Source organism: Rhea pennata, chromosome 9 (assembly GCF_028389875.1).
Source record: "Rhea pennata isolate bPtePen1 chromosome 9, bPtePen1.pri, whole genome shotgun sequence".
Lineage (NCBI taxonomy): Eukaryota > Metazoa > Chordata > Aves > Rheiformes > Rheidae > Rhea > Rhea pennata.
Window position 1 is genome coordinate 396,259 of NC_084671.1, and position 17,016 is coordinate 413,274.

Consider the following 17,016-nt stretch of genomic DNA (forward strand, 5'->3'; position numbering starts at 1 on the left):
CGGGGGAGGGGCGCGGCCCGGCGCCGCCCTCCGCGCCCGACGGGCCGCGGCGGCGGCGGGGGGCGGCGCGGCCAGCGCCGGGGCCGGCCCGGAGCGGCGCGGCGCGCTCCGTTCGCAGGTGCAGTAAGGAGCGCGGCGCGGGGAGGGGCCGCGGCGGCGGCGGGGGAGCCCGCGGCGGCGGCCGGAGCGGAGCCGCAGCCTCGCGCCGTGCCGTGCCGTGCCGTGCCGTGCCGTGCCGTGCCGTGCCGTGCCGTGCCTGGCCGGAGCGGCGTGGCGCGACGCGGCGGGTCAGCCCAGCCCGCCGAGGCGGCGAGGGGAGGTCGGCGTGCGCTGCCGGGCCCGGCGGGCCGCCTCTGCGGCGGGCGGGCCGCCCTGCGCCTCCCCCTGCGCTGCCGTCGGGGCAGCCGGGGCGTGCGGGGCCCGGGGAAGGGTCAGCGCCGATTTGGGGGATCGCCTTCGCGCCGGGCGGGACGGCTGTGCCCTGCGTGGGAGCCCTTACGATTCCCTGGGGCAGTGGAGCGAGTGGCCTTCCGTGTAGCTTGCTTTGCAGCTCTAACGCAAGAAATTAAGAGCTTATACCTGAATTTTCCAAGGCGTAAAATACAGTGTTTGAATCTGTCTTTTCCTGAGGTTATCTCCCCCAGAAAAAATATTCATCAGGTATTTGTAAGCACTCTCCCACCTGCATATTTGAGGCTGTCCTTATTCCCGTTAAAACCAAAACCTAATTCGGTTGTCATGGAATTGACTGTAGTTTGGATACTAACAGAGACTGTTTTAATTACTTAATACCTACTAAAGAGCTTGATTTTTTAAAAATTAAAGATTTTGCATCTTTTAGCTCAAATCCATAAATATTTTTGCTATTTTATTTTCAAACTGTCTTTCCACCGCTGAATTTGGACACCACCATTTGCTTGATGCTTTTTCCTCCATCCGTGTATCCTAGAAATGTATTTGTACTTATTAATGAGTTATGGGTTTCACATTTGCTTTTGGCCTTTTAAATAACTAAAACATTTTTGTGATGTTTGGTTTGCTTTCACCATCTTCTCCCCAGATTCTTTTCATAGGAAGAAGAAAAAGGTTTCTTCCGTCTGAAGTCTCTTCTGTCACTTCTCCTTTTTATGTTTTTCTATAAAAGGTGCTGGTTTAACACTCTTATTTACACAGATGTAATGCATCAGTCTGAAAGGAACAAAAGACTGATGGGTTCATTTTTTTGGGAAGTTGGATCAAAATCTGGTTTGTATGTGGTTTTGGCTTTTTGTTGCTTTTGCAAGCTGGAGTGAGGATTCCAGACCGTTCCACTCTAATAAGTAGATTTAATAAATAAAGAAGCAGGCACCTTATCACCCTTCGCCCAAGGGACAGGGCCTGGGAGTTTTAAGCTGCTCGTTTACCAGCTGTGTTATGGTTTGATTAACGGGAGGTGGACTTTGTGGACAGCGGGCTGGCTGGTCCAAGCATGGGGGTAGCTGTCGCAAGAAGCTGTGGGTGTCCAGGGTTTTAGCAAAAAGGTGCACTGGCCTCTTGCCTGGAGTTATCTTTCCTTTCTGCGCCCCCTGTTTAACACATACAGCCCTCCCTTCTGCCTGAGGATCAAGAATGCCATTTTCAGAGCGCTCACAGCCTAGCGTCTTGTTTCATGGTAGACGGAGGCCAAATCGTTCCTGGGAGCTGAGCTTAGTCTGGAGGGAGATGCTGGTGGTTGAGCAGCCACGTGTCACGTCTCCTGCTGATGAATGGGAAATCCAGCCACTTCTATTCTGTCGAAACCAGCATCGCCTCTGAGGGGGGTGTATTTGAGGAGGAAGAAAATTCCTCTGGCAGACCCATTAAAGCCCTTGTTCCCCAAAGCGTGCGCCGCTCCTTCCTGGGCGGGTTCACAGGGAGGCCCGGACCCGCAGCCGGCTCCTGCCGGAGTGCCCTCGAGTGCCGCGCGGCCAGGCGAGCTGGGGCCGAGGGAGCTGCCCCTTAAGATCCTGCACGCTCCGGCGGTCTTACCAGCTTAAAATTAGCTGGGTTTAATGAGTCTTCTCTCTAATTAATCACGTCTTTCACTGGGCTGTAGTTGAATACAGAGTAGTTCAATTAATATTACCACTGGTTTGCACGGAGCATCCCCTTTTTAATAGCTGTAAAACATAGGTGGTTGGTAGCATAAGTGCCACTTTGCTGAAAGGAATTGTGTTAGCAATGCAGGCAATACAGTTTTTTGCTTTTTATGTTGTAAAGAGGAAACCACTGCACTGAGGCCTTTAATCTTCTGAACATTGACGGATGATAGGGAGCAGAGAGTTTGCCACATTCTCACTTGGTAGCTCAACTGTTACTGATACGGTTTGTGGAGTAACACTAGCAATATGTTTAAGAAGTAAAATCTAAATTGGGTTACCACTGTTTAATATTCTGAAGCTACAAGGTAGCTTGTGTACATTACAGTTTTGACATCACCAGTACTTATTTCTGTAATCGTAAAACTCTAATTCTAATTTCACTCTTTGGTGTCTGATTTGGTAGTGTTATAAGTTATCTTATAGAAAAACTACAATACTGTTTGTGTTGACACTTCTGCAGCAGCAGCAGCAGCAGCTCTGAGACTGATTGAGTTAAGAAAATGGGGTTGTTCAGTGTGTGTTAAAGACTGTAAGAGAGAGGGATTCCATTTTTTTGTTATAAATTCTAATGAGAATGTGTCACAGTCATTAAAATTGTTAAGTGAAGGATTATATAAAAATAAAAAGGTGGTTGTTGAAATTAATAGATGGTGGATCTTAATGTCAGTGCCTATATTTATGCATTAAATGTTCCTGTTTGAACACAAGCTATAAGGTTAAGATGAAAAAATGGTTGCTGAATTGTGATTTCTTGTCTTTGAGTCTTTCTTTACATTCAGCCTGCTAGTTCCCCTTTCTGGTGGGCATGCTGCTGCCAAATTTTTTAATGCAGTTTGTAACAATTACGTCTTTTTGCTTCAGTTCAGAATTTCGCCTACAATTTTTATTGTATCAAACCTAAGAAAAAATACTCTTTTGAAATGATTTTAAAATGTAGACTGTGTACTATTTATAGCTTTGTAAGAAGCTTCACTGCTTTTATATTAGTAACGTAACAGTTGAAGTTGGCCAAAAACTTGAAGAGATGCATATATTTTGTTAGTAAAATAATTTTCAGTGTTCTGTCAAGCTTTATAACTACCACTGCTGCTGCCATGCCCAAAATGGTTGGAGGACTAAAGGTAAGACTTCTTATGATAGCCCCTGCTCTTCCTGTTTTCCACCAAATTCGCTGATTTGGAGATAACTTTAGGTGGACAGGAGGAGCAAGTGGTGACCAACAGAATGCAAGATGGAGTTCACAATGAAAATTAAACTTTACAGAGCAAACAGAAAAATATCAAAAGGAGGATTTTGGTTGGTTTTGTTGTTTTCTTTCCTTTTAATAGAGAATTCACTTAAGTACAAAATACTCAAATGGAAATGTTATTTTCAAGCTGATTGTGTTGCTGCTCTTAATTGATGAAAAAAAAAAAATCACAGCTATAACTAGTCTACCTGAAACCACGGGAGAGAAATCCACATTGTGAGTTTCTGGTGGTTTGACTGTGGCATTTCATTCGGTATATTTAAACCAACAAAGTTTGTTCAGTTTCTTGTTTTTCTCCATCGTTACTAGTCTTCACATTAGTTTGTGGTACTGCTTTTGGTACTTCCTCTCTAGACCATATTGTATTTCCTGTGGCAGACTGTTCTTTACCACAAGTGCTTTCGGAAGTGCAGAGGGTGAAGCTGATTGAGAAGTGATAGGAGTTAGCGGATTTAGTATTGCTGACGAAAAGCCAGAAAGCAAGGAGTGTTTCACCTGGTAATCTCATGACAATAACCCGAAAAGAGTGTTTCTAGGATACTTCCCCAACTAATTGAATAACTTGGATGAAAAAGAAGTCACCAAAGGCTAGGATGAGTGTTAACTAGAAATAAATAGTAAAAATGAAATATTAATGAGCTGAGAACTAAAAAAATGTGGTTATACGAAATGAACATTAGATTAAGGCTACAATGCAAAGTTTTATTGCATAGCTACATCTGTGTAGGAAAAAGAAGTTGTATCGCATGTTAGCATAGTTATAATGGCACAAAAATAATCCTGTAAAACAGTGCTTGAAACCATCCAGGAAGTTATGCAAAAAAGATCCTTTGTTAATATCTCTTGCATCATTTGGGAGGGTAGCTCCAAGTGCAGATATCAGTTAAATCTCCATAGAGGAGCCTTACCTGATGTGGTTGTGTCAGTATAGCTATCTCGGCAAAGCCTTTGCCTTTCTAAGGATTACTGAGATAAGTAAATAAGGGGAATTTTTCTTTCTTATCTTTTCTTTGGCCATCAACTTCAAAGAAAAACCTAAAAGATAACCTTTAAACAAGTGCAATGTTAAAGATGCTTGCTATGTCAGATAATAATGGTATGAGGTTGCTTCTATTTAAGTGGTGTCCAAAAATGATAGCTTTAAATCTGAGTAAGGTCAATTCTTTGTGGATATGGTTTATAGACTGTCTAGCCAAAGCAGTAACAAAGATTTCTGAAATGGAGCTTTGCTCAGCTTTTGGGTTTTTAAACTAAGATCTTGATTTCACAAGTGGCCAACAAACTATAAGCGTTAATCTGATAAATGACATATTTGAAGATATATGTAAATTCTTACTTGGGCAGATAGTCTCAGGTTCATTATGGCGCCCGCGATAAGAGTCCCTATATGAGCGAGGTGTGCACAGCTAGGCCTATATGACCCACGTTTCTGTGTACTCAGATTTATCAAGCACTCAAGCTACTTGGTGTACTTAGATCCTGCAGTATTTTGTTTTGCTTTAAAAAATAAAGCAGATTGAACCCAAACTGATAACGTTCAGGAGGGCTAACTTTTCAACTGTGAAACAAGGGGCAGTTCAGTAAGGTTAGGGATAGCTTGGTACAGCCGAGTGAGGGTGGGGACATCTCCAATCCACATTCTTCTGTCCAAATACATCTTCTGAAGCTCACTGATGACTCTTTACATATGCTCATTAACTGTTTCAGCACTGGTTGTTTCAGTGAGTGAAAGGTGGTATGGAATCCAATTAGTGAAAATGGATACTAGCAAATGCAATGAGAGAGGTGAAGCATGAAGTTGGAGAGAAAACAGAAAGGAGAACGAAACAGAGTGAGCACGGATTCTAAACGTGAACATTTTTTCAGGGATATCTGCTCAGTTTGGTTAAACAAGAGTAGCTAACTGTTTCATTGCTCTGGAGTCTGTGTCTGGTTTTTGTGCAAACTTAGAAATGTTTAACAGAGAAATGATGTTGGATGAAAAAGAGGAGCATTTGACTTCTGTGAGGCTTCATGCCATGTTTTCTTTCAAAGCTGAATGGTACATGATTTTACCTTTTTAATAGTTGATTCACATTTTTGCCTTGTGCTAGCATACCGAGCTAAAAAAGGCTTTTGCTAATATAGTATTACACTGAGGGTACATTGCAATAACACCAGGGCAGTATGTCACTCTTCCATGTTTAACAGGATCAAAATGTCAGCAGCAGCATCCTGGCAGACCATGTATTTGTCATAGTCTATATCCAGTCTTGGCCTCCTGCACGTTGTCATGGCCCTGTTATTCAACTGACAAACCTTTATGTTTTTCTAGTTCAGTTTCTTTATGTGATTATTTTTATAGTACTTCTGCTGTTAGTTTGTGGAAATCTGAAGTTTAATTAGTCTTCATTAGTCTTTTTTTCAGTGAAAGTATCTATACTGTGTCTGTCTGGATGATATTTCCACTTCTAATCACAAATAATTTTTATATTAATGCTTGTTTTTGGTTAAAAATTTAAAGGATTTTTGTGTTGCATAGATTTATCTGTTAAGTAATTTCCACCTAAAATAGTCAATGTCTTTGAAAGCACTCAATAATAATTCTGAAGCAAATTTTCCCAAAGAAATTATATAATTATAATCTTCATACTGCTCTGTAAAATTATAAATATATATTATCCTTGGAATGAAGCAGAAATGACTATACGCTTCTCCTTTCTGTAGTTCTTAGTTTAGACTGCTAAGTACTGGGTTGCATGGCTGTGCCTGCCATTCTCCTCTCCATACTTAGAGAGGCTCTAGGAGAAGCTGCGTTGTCTAACAAAACACAGCAGTTAACTTTAGCATCTGGCATATATGTGTGTGTACACATGCACACACACACTCACTCTATATTTTATGGTGTCCTCTTCTTACCTCTTTTTAAAAAAGGAAGAAAAACCCCTCTGGAGCAACTTTGAGGGGGGCAACACTAAACTATTCTTAGTTTAGTACCTAAACTAAGTATAGCTGCCCCAACTATCCTAACACTGTTTTTCTCTCAATTATCCAAATTAATATTGCTTTTTATGAGAACTAGGTATAAGAAAATGATTCTGTTCAAACTTATCTACATACTATCAAGAACAGGTCAAAGAAAAGTTTATTTTTTTAAAAAAATAATATATATATATATATATTGCTTTTTCAGGAAAGATATTCTCAGTATAAAAGTCTAATACTGCTGAACTGTAGAGTAGCCACTGTGGCTGAAAGGAAACATTAAGAATAGAAAACTGGGAGGAATAGGGAAAAGAAGAATTGAATAAAAGGGAAAGTAGCTTTAAAATGACTGTTTTTATTTAGAACATGTTCCTTGTTTTACCTATTCATTGAGGCTGAGGAAATGGAAATAATTCTGTGTCTTGATTGAACAGATACTCATTATAAAAAATTAACTTACTGAAAGTGTTACGAGGATGTGATTTCACAAAGAATAATAAAAGCTATTATAGCTAGTGAATGAGGTAGGCCTACTTTAATATTTACAGTAAACTGATGTTTGCTTGAACCAGGTAGTTGGCTTCAGAAAGCTAGCTTTTCATTTGTATGCTATTTCTGTCTATAGTTTGCCCCTTTCCCTGCCTGCCTCATCCCAGGTATCACTGGATTTAAGCCAGAATAAATTTACTACATAGTAGGCATAAATTAAGATAAGAGTCTGAATCTCAAATGATACGCTGTTTTGAAGCAGAGTCTGGGTTTTTATATCAGTGTTTATACAGCAGCTAGGAATGGCCTCTTGTGATGGTATTGCTGTGAAATAAGTAGCTATATAAAACCAGTCATCCCCTCTATGACTGTGTTTGCATTCTCATCCATCCTCCTGAAATCCTCAGCCAGAAATTCTGTTTGCACTAAGTCATCAGATTGTATTTAGATAGGAAAAATTGTGGAGCACTCTGCTTTTTGGACTTACGTGTTTCCAACAGTGCATGTTTCCAGCAGGACATATTTCCCAGTGCATGCTCGGGTTATGTGAAAACATATATAGGGATATATAATACAGCTTGTCTGTACTCTGAACAAAGTTAAAAGTAAACATGAAATGGACAAAGTGCAGTTTTTGAAGATTTATAACTCAGACATAAGTTTTATTAAAAGAGCAAAGGATTGCTCCTTTATCAGTTTCCCTTGAAACTCAGTTGTAAAATGGAGATCAGGATCATTTTTCTTAAATGAACATACATGACTTCAGTATATTACAAAATACATGTCATGTGTTAGCACCCTAACGAACATTTTGCTGCTTTGATCATAAACGATCAGAATAACCATTCTCTGCTGCAGAACCCTTGTCCTCATTATCAGAATAGTGGGTATAAGGCGGTGGAAATGTACAGCGTAGTTTTAGTTGAAGAGCTAGTAGCAAGTATAGTTTTAACATTGCCTAGCACTAGCAAGACAATGGGGCTTTTTTTTTCTTCTTTTTTTTTTCTCTCTAATAGGCACTGGTTTTCTCATGGCATCATCAATAGGTGTCTTTTGAGCAAAATAATGGTGAGCTGCTGGCAGGTAGGTAGAGGTTTTTAGAAGCACAGACATGCTAGCCAGAGGTGTCCTAATTTAAACATTAAAAAATTTTCTTTTTAAAATAAGCTATAATATCACAGTCTGTTGAGAATTATATCATACAGAAGTTTATGTAAAGCCGTGTGTTAAGACAGTAAAGGCCTAATGCTTTCAAAACCATCGGTGTCCTATTCTTAAGTGTAGATTAGTTGAGTGACTTGTAATATGCACTGTTTGATTGGAAGAAAATTGAACTATTGTACTGAAGCATAACAGCTTGGAGGCAACATTTTGGCAAATGTATGTTTTGTTTTTCAAAACTTACTGTTGGCATGGAATTTGGGACACTCATCAATCAAATAATGACTACAGTTGAGGAAATGGCACATTTTCTCAAATGCCACATTTCATACTTTTTCTTCCATTTATAATATCTTTCTGTCAGTTGCTTCTCCTTCTGATTTATTTATTCTTTAAAATTCCAACAATTTTTTTTAAGACCTATAGTTTGTGGGGGAAAATAACATTGTACTACCTTCTGCACACTAAAACGGTTGTAACTGCACTGACAGGACAGCAGTCTCTAATATAGAAATATATCTTATGAAGTGTGTAAAAACAAATGAAATAATCCTAACAGATAGTGTCCAAAGTATAATTAAAACTTCATTAAATTAAATTGAATCTTCAGGAATTTTCAGTATTAATCAGGAATACATACAAAAAAATCCAAACAAAACAAAACAAAAAAAACAGTGTGCAACTGCTATTATATACCACTATGATAAGTTCCTTTCCAGAATTGAAACAGCTATCTTAATTGCAGATTGCTTAAAGGATGGCAGGGCGTGGCTTAAAATATTTTCCATTAAAAGAAAAGAGAAAGCAACTGAGGGATAGATTTTTAAGAAATGGAATTTAAGTTTTAAATCCAAAGTTTTAGTCCTGAAATATCCTGAAACCTACATTTTTGGTCAGCTAATCTTTTTTAACTTAAAATTAACTCTTTTAAAACTCGTTTTTAACTTTTTGTAAACTCAGTGCGGGCACTCGGCCCGGTGTGTGAAGTCCCCGGGCTGTTACGAGTGGTGCGGAGGTGTAAGTGCTGTGGGGGGAGCTCTGCGGTTCCAGCAGGACAGAGGTGCACGGTGCCTGTCGTACGTGATTGAAAGCCAGAGAGTGTTTTACACCAGCGGGACTCGTGGAAGCGTGCGGGCGGGAGGCTGCTCTCTGGGAACGCCTCGCAGACACCAGGGGCTGCGTCCTCCCGGAAAATGGAGTGGCGTCTGATTCTGGGGGAGCCCGGGCACCACTGTCCTTTTCATGGGGCAGTTTGAGATCACTTGTGAAGAAATGGGAAGCCAAGGATTCAGATCCCCTCTCTTCCCGAGGGGTTTCAAACACAAAACTTCCACCTCTCTTGAGAGAGCCCCAGTTGCAGGCTTTGGGGAGGGATGCTTTGCCCCCCCCCCCGGATGCCGTGCTAAAAAGCTTTCACTACCCACTGGGTCAGACAGAACAGCGGTGGAAAGCGCTGCCGTAGCGATCACGCGTTCCTGGCCCGAAGAGCGGTGCCTGGGTAAAAGTTCACTGTTGCATTAGGTGCGTTTTGAGAGCTTTGCCCGTGTCTGAGTAGTCCTTTACTTCCTGTTGGTACCAGATGCAGCTTTAAAATTAAGCTCTTACACAATGAAAAAACAGTTCCATTCGACTTGTGTTTGTGTGTTACAGCTTTGAGCTGTTATGCTCGCTGCCTCTTGACAGCTTTTGAGTATCTGCTGGCTGGATTTTGACTGCAAGTCTATCAGGTAACTACCAAGACCCTGGCACTAGATGGAGCTTTAATCTACTTGCACTTAGAAGTGAATAATATTAAGTTTAACCACAAGGTAAAAGTAAGGAAGACTAAATAAAGGCTTGATTCCTGCAGTTACATTCACAACATAGTGCCCTTTGTCACTTTTGGTAGCAGTGTGATATAAATGATAAATTAAAATACGGCGGCAGAATCGTCTTTATCTAGTAGATGATTCATAATCACACTTATTAGCATCCTTTCTATTGTACCTTCAAGCTTATGGGGGAAATTGCTATAAATTAAATACACTGAAGATGTACTGTGTGTTTAATCTAAAAATTAGGCTGTGCTGAATAAAGGCAATTCCATTTTCTGAACAATTTTCTGTTTTTATTTCAGATGGGTGGGGGTGACCAAGCCTTCTGTTTGCTCTGATCATTCAGTAATTTGCATTTGCATTTTTACTTCATCCTATCAAAGCCAATAATTCAGAATCATCTGTTATCAGTCACTTTATTTTTTCTCCATGTGTTGCCCTTGAAAATATTGAACAAATAGAAACAAATAAAAAACAGCTTTGAAACCATGGTGTTTAATAATCTTCATTTAACAAGCACCATGTTTCACAGGCTGTACAGCACATCTCTGAGAAATTTGAGACCCTCTCCACCTTTTATAGAAATAAATGGAAGTAGACTGAGGTTTGCTCTTGGGTGCCTGTGTTCTTATCAGCAAACGACTAGTCCGGTCATTGTCCAGGCACTGAACTATCAAACTATGTAATCAGCTCCTGTCTACTATCCTGTTATTTTAATAAATGGTTTAATATGGTAAACCCAGAGGTCTGTACTGGAAAAAAGTCACGTGGCATCCTGGGCTCAGAACAGTGAGATGGTAACAGAAAAGATCATATATTGCATTTCAGTGTCCTCTCCTTCTCAAGGTCTAATCCTTCAATGCCTTTTGCTTTTTATCAACAGGATTGAGAGACTCCACATGTATCACAGGATGAAAGCTTTTGTAGAAAACTTTATACAGATGCAGTATTGCTGGAAGTACACTTTTACTCATGTGGGAAGAATTCTACTCTGCCACAGAACTGTGAAGGGACCATGTCATTGTATGGGGCAGAATGCATGCGGTAGTGTCGACAGCATTGTTTGATTACGACAATCTGATTACGGTATTGGCCGTACTGAGTAAAGAAACAGCATAAGCAGCTTTCAAAAAAAAGACCCTGCTTAATAAAGCAATGTTAGGAAAGTGCTCTGTAGTTGTCCTGACCAAATTTTAAGCTGTCTGTGGCCATATTAACTCTTGGTGGCAAGATTTTTAAATGTATTTAAACACTTCATTTCCATGAAAATCGACTGGAGTTTGGTGCATAAGTAAGGTTTAAGAGTATGTTTTTGTGAGGACATCACTGTTTGCATTCTATCTGTAAAACATGATTAGTTCTGGTTTCAAGGGAGATGGTTTGCTCTCCTTGAAGACAGAAGTTGTAATACCTGATCACTCAACTGCATTTGGAGAGCAGTGAGAATTTATCATTCCTGGAGCTATAACTGATACAGGGTGTAACAAGGGTAAATTACATTTTTTATGTTTTTCTTTTTTTTTTTTTTTTTTTTTTTAAAAAAAAGTAGCCAATATTACTAAGGATCAAGCTGTGCTAAGGCATTCTGTATTGTGCTTAGCAGATCCACTGCGGCTACATATGTGGATGCTCTCTTTGAACGCGTAGCGTCAGCTGGCAAGGTGTCCTTTGGCACCAGCGTGATTAAATAAAAAGCGTGTCTACAGAAGTTGGTGTCATAAAGCCTGCACAACTCCTGAACTGATTTTTTTTTTATTTCTTTTTTTAGATAGTCTTTCCCTCATTGTCCCGTATACCAGTTAGTATGGCTGGACAACTCTCCCTCTTACCTTGCAAGTGGAAAATAAAATGCATGTTCTACATTTTCAGAGGAGTATAGGATTTACCCACAAAGCTTCCTCTGACCTTAAGATTTGGAAAAATTTCACCTAAGTGTGGAAGTTAGATTTTAAGTTGACGTAAACATTCAAATAAATAACTGGGACCTCTGTGGTTTGGATAATATCTTTGCAAGCAAAAGAAATCAGATCAGGGAATGAAGAATGAAGGAATCTGCAGTGACTTGGGACTAATTAGTTTACACAGAATATGACAGCAGGACCTTATTTATACAGATAAATATATTCTCCACTGCTTTGCTGTTCTACTTTTAATTGCTGCCAGAAGTATGGTTTATGCCATTGCTTTATGAAATCCTTTGCAGTTTTAGAGATGTTAGTTAAGAAAACTTACTTGATAATTCATTCTTTTCCTTCCTTAGATACACTTCTTTGGATCATCTTCATTAAGGTGATTGGTAGGGGGGATTTATACGTGTGTGGTGGAAGATGTGTATGTCTGCACGTAGGACAGTAAAACAGATGCTTAAGCAAGGTCATAACATTTAACAGAAGAAGGGTGCAGAGTAGTAATTTTGACTGAGAGGGTGTGAACTTTTGAAAGTAAGAGCTGACTTAAAAGTTGCAGGTGCAGATCCACTGCACCTGATCCTTAAACAGTTCTTCAGTGTCAATCCAGCACTTGCATTAGCATTTCAGTGCTTTCACTAGCAGCAGGATCAAGGCTTTAATGCCTGCTCTGCATCTTGAGGATTTAGTTCAAAATCTGGTGTTTCCTTGGAGCTTTCACAGAGGGGGGGGGGGATTTTCTGTGTCTTGATCCTTCAATCCTGTTCTAGAGTAGTCTTGTGCTGCAGTACAGCCGTAACACTGACAGAAACCTAAAGAAAAGGACTTTTTTCACTCTCCTCCTGCTCCTGTGCTCTGGTTTTGCTGTGAGACTGTGCAATTAAATGTATCCCTGCCTCAGTTAGTTCTTTCTGTGTTACTTCAGACTGCCTCCATTTTCTGTTTTGTGCTGCTTGTAACCAATTTTAATAAAGTTTTATGTGAAAATATGTCTGTTTGAACCTTTCTGTTTCCAGATACCTTGGATTGAGTTTAACAGTAAAGTCTTCTTTGAGAGCTGCTACAGTTAATTATTTTTTTGTTTGGTATTTCATAAAATATGATTGTTTGGTGCTTTTTTGTTTTCAGTTGCTCAGCATCATGGTAAGAAGGATTTTTATAAACTCAAGAATATCTTAAACTAAGTTTTGCTTAGGTTTGTTATTATTTGATTTGGTTTGTTTATCAGCACAGAAAAATAGTTACTGTTTGAAGCACCTGAGTGACCATTTGGGATCCAGTGACAACACCACTTATTTCTGCTTCCATTGACTTCAGCAGGAGTAGGATATGGCTTTCTGTGTGTGCACAGTCTTGTCTTACGTTACTGTATTTTACATGGTGTTATTTTATACTAAAAGCAATTTTTAAATGCCTGAATTTGTAGTTATAGCCAATAAATTGGATACAGGCCACAAACCCTAATCCTGCAGAGAGATAACAGTTGTCCCTATTAACCTCTGGTCTCAAGAGGGCAACAGTGTATGATCATCTGCAAGCCTGGACCTCGCTGGCCCCGAAACTTCAGGCAAATTACATGTCCTATCCAACAGTTCTGAGGACTCTGGAAAAAAATGAGTTGACTTCACTGGAAACTGGTTTGGGCATATAATTTCTGAGTCATTTCCCTGGCTAATGTGAACAAAGGAAATAGTTTTGGAGCTGCAGCAGCTTTTTTCCAGCTCTGAACCTACTTCTCTTTGCCTCTGTTTTCTTACCTGTGAAATGGAGGGAGTTCCCTGGAATACCGCTGGAATTAGAGGGTTCATAAAATGTCAGACTAGGAGACAGTGCAATCTGTAAATTACTAGTAATTATATTTTACCCTGTTATCTCTGTACTGAACAGTTACATTTAAGTCAAACAAAAGTCAATCTTTCAGAAAATAATGCAGTCTTGATTCAGTGGATCTACTGTTCTTTATTAATATGTTACAGTACTAACATTTTGCACCATATTTCTTGTCTGATTCTCTTAGAGTACATTCAGGAGCTTTTTAATACCCAGTATTTTCTCCCATTGAAGCTGTGTGTACATAATAATCAAATTACCACTTATGTTTTTGGTAAGCTCTAGATATAGAACTGCTCATGTCTGTCAGTATTAGGTGTTATTTCCATCACTGTGATTACCTTTGTAGCTCTTGTCTGTGTGACTTTTTCAGTGTCCCCTTTAGATGCGGATACACAAAACCATGGCTAGAACTCCAGTTTTGTTCTTGACAGAGCGGTATGCAGAGCTAAAATCACCTCCTTCCTTTGTACACTGCACTTGCTCAAGCCCAGCTGGGTGCTGGGGAGTCACAGATCAAACTGAGCCTTAGCACGGACAGGTGCCCTTGGCAGAACCAGGCTACACTATTTCTTATTTGTCCTTACCTATTCTTTTGTGCAAGACTAAATTCACAGTTGTGGATATTTGTAATGTTAAAGTAATTGGAAAGAAACACATGTTTTGTTTCTGCAGTATACTTGCGAAATATTTCCATGTAATTAAGGAGGTTCTTCTCGAGGTAGTTCACATTTAAAGATTACTACATGAAAAAATACCTTTGAATGTGCAATACCGTAAATTCAAGCTTGTCACAAAGGAAAGTTAAAATAAACAATTTAACTATTAAAAATAATCCTCACTGCTTGCAGGGATCAGGCTAATGAAATCAAGCAAGAAAGTAGCAAATGTGCTCTTAGCTCTAATGGTCTCAATCCAGAGTAATGCTACTACCTTGAATGGAGCGAGTCTGGAGCAGTACATGTTCGCATACTCTGGGAGGGAAGCTCTGCCTTACGTACAGGAGATTGTTATCATACTAATAATTAAGCTGATGGCTCTCCTATAATCTGATTCTTGTTATATTTTATTTACATTCTGTAGCAGATGCTTTTTGGGTTGGATGCATAAGACTCTTGAGGCCAACACACCCTGAGAATACTGTTTAAAAAAAGTATGTATGGATTTCCTCTTTGTTGTGTTGTCAGTTTGGCAGGACAACAGCTCTGTGCATAAGAAGTAGAAAGAGCAAATAGATGTGTTCTTAAGCTGCCAACAGCCTGGGTCTGATCACGTCCTGTTGCGTGAGATGATAGCACTTGTGAGCCTGGAATCATTCACGATTCAACAAAATTAGGTCCATTGTAGCTGTGGCAACCCAAACCTTAGAAAGCAGCTTATGACCTAAAGCTGAGGCTACTTCTCTTTGAGTATTACTGAGTTTTTTCCCTCCTTGCTAAGCTATGTTTAATTGGCCAAGGGGAAAAAAAAATCCCAAACAACTGTTCTTTGATTATGACAATTTTTTGATGTTTTGTATTTTACCCGGACACAATCTCAGTAACAGAAAAAACAGAAATCGGGAACTCAGATGATGGTATCAATAACAAATTTTGTCATTAAAGCACTGAATATTTTTTGCTGTTTTGCTACCAAATCTGGCCTTGAATTTTGATCTTCTTATAGGCCTGTCTTTTCAGAGACCTTGCTTTGACCAGAAGGATTAGATGAATAGCATGAGGAGGGTACAACTGGGAGTCCTCAGCAAGGCATGTAGTGGTATGCATATCAAGGAGGAGAGAGATTGTGTCTAAAGAAGGTAAAACAAGAACATGAAAGGGAAAAATATAGAAAAGCTTCATTTAAAAATAGGTGAAAATGAGATAATCTCAAATGTTGTTTAGCCAGGAAGTTTTTAAAAAGTGAAACAACTGTATCCCGTTAAAATGAAAGGACTGAGCCCTGCACACATGATATTCACAGCAGTTTATCCAGGGTCTCAGCTGGAGTATGACATTAGACGTGACATGCAAAGAACATATAAGAAATTGGTTTATGCCCTTTCCCCACCTTAATTTTGATATGTATAAACAGCTTAAAAGTTGTTAGTGTCTTTAAATAATAGAATTACTTACCTAAGGAGTGCCTGTGATGTCAAGTATATTTGTAACATTAGAGGAAAGCTTTTTGAATTCTCACACATGAGCCTCACAGTTTATGCTTTTACCATTGTACTGGGTCTGTAGTCACCTTGGAGCCTTCTGGTGAAGCAGGACTTCAATTTCTGATGTGAAAAAGTACTAATTTAAAAAAGAAACATTTTCAACCATTTTGGGTCATCTTTATCTCTCATCAGTGAGCAAATAAAAGCACAAGCCCAAATCGTTTGTCTCTGTTGTAGATGACCTTTAATAGGTGAGTGGGAAATAATTTTGTCATGCTGCTCCTCTCAGAGGAGACAAAAACACTTGAATGTGAGAGGCTTAAGTTTGAAGATACTCACCTGCTCTGCAGTGATGTGCTTCTCAGTATGTTCAGAAGAACCCTTTTAGATACCTTTATATCTAGGAGACTGTAACTGCAAAACTGCTGACACTCCTGAGTCTAGGCAGCTGATAAGCCATATCCTCGAGTTGGCTGGACCTTTTTGAAGACTGTCTTGAGAAAAAGGACATGTGCCAGAGCCGGAATTGAACCCAAAAGTGAGTCTACTCCCATAACCACTGAATGTTATTTTCTCTGCAGCAGATGGTTTCTCTGCACACATTATCTGTGTGTCTTTCCAAGTCATACACCACTTGTGCTTGAACCAGTTTCCAAAATACCTGGCATGAGGTGGTCTGCCAGGAGCATGGAAAGCCTTGTGTTGTGGATAACTCCCAGTGTGACCTTTCGTACTCAGCTGGCTATAAAGAGCTGGGGAAAGTCGCATCATCAAAGCTTTCTCTGATTAGTAGGAGAATTTAGCTGCTTTAACTTTTAATGGTTTACTGGCCAAACTAGGTGTGCTCAGCTAGCCTATTGGATTGTAGTACTCATCTCTGCAGGCTTCATACTGTTTTTTTTTTTTTGTGTGTTTCCTTGGGTTGGGTTGGTTGGGGGAGGGAGGGTAGGTGAGCTTTGCCTCCACGAGCTCTCCAAGCTTTCCTAGTCCCTCTTGCTGCCACATGACTGCTTTTGCTTTCTCCTACATGAGTATCATTCCAGATTCAGGGCAAACGCATAGAAGGGCTGCAGCTCCTTAAATGCCATTTGTAAAGTTAAAGGGTTAAGTACTGGTTCTAGCTGAATTCCAAATACTTTCCTACTGAAGTGTTACTGCTCATAATGGAACAGTAAACTATCCCTGGTGAGCATATTTTATAATATTAAGACACTTCAGTACCGGCACCTAGCAATACGGAGGCCCTTGCTACAGTGGAAGTCCTTTGTCCTTCTTTATTAATGAGGAATTTCTTTCTACTTCCAGCTCTGCTTATGGCAACTATTAGACTTGGTCTAGC

General features: G+C 39.9%; 1 long non-coding RNA gene across 2 annotated transcripts; it reads left to right on the forward strand.

The window, feature by feature from the left end:
* The first annotated feature begins 57 nt into the window (after positions 1-57).
* Positions 58-12,691, forward strand: LOC134144134 (uncharacterized). Of its 2 annotated transcripts, none has more exons than XR_009959295.1 (3): positions 58-118; positions 9,634-9,710; positions 10,681-12,691. It is a non-coding gene; the product is annotated as an uncharacterized LOC134144134 (long non-coding RNA). The 2 variants fall into 2 exon arrangements; XR_009959296.1 differs by lacking the exon at positions 58-118 and adding an exon at positions 7,735-7,905.
* The last annotated feature ends 4,325 nt before the right edge of the window (positions 12,692-17,016 follow it).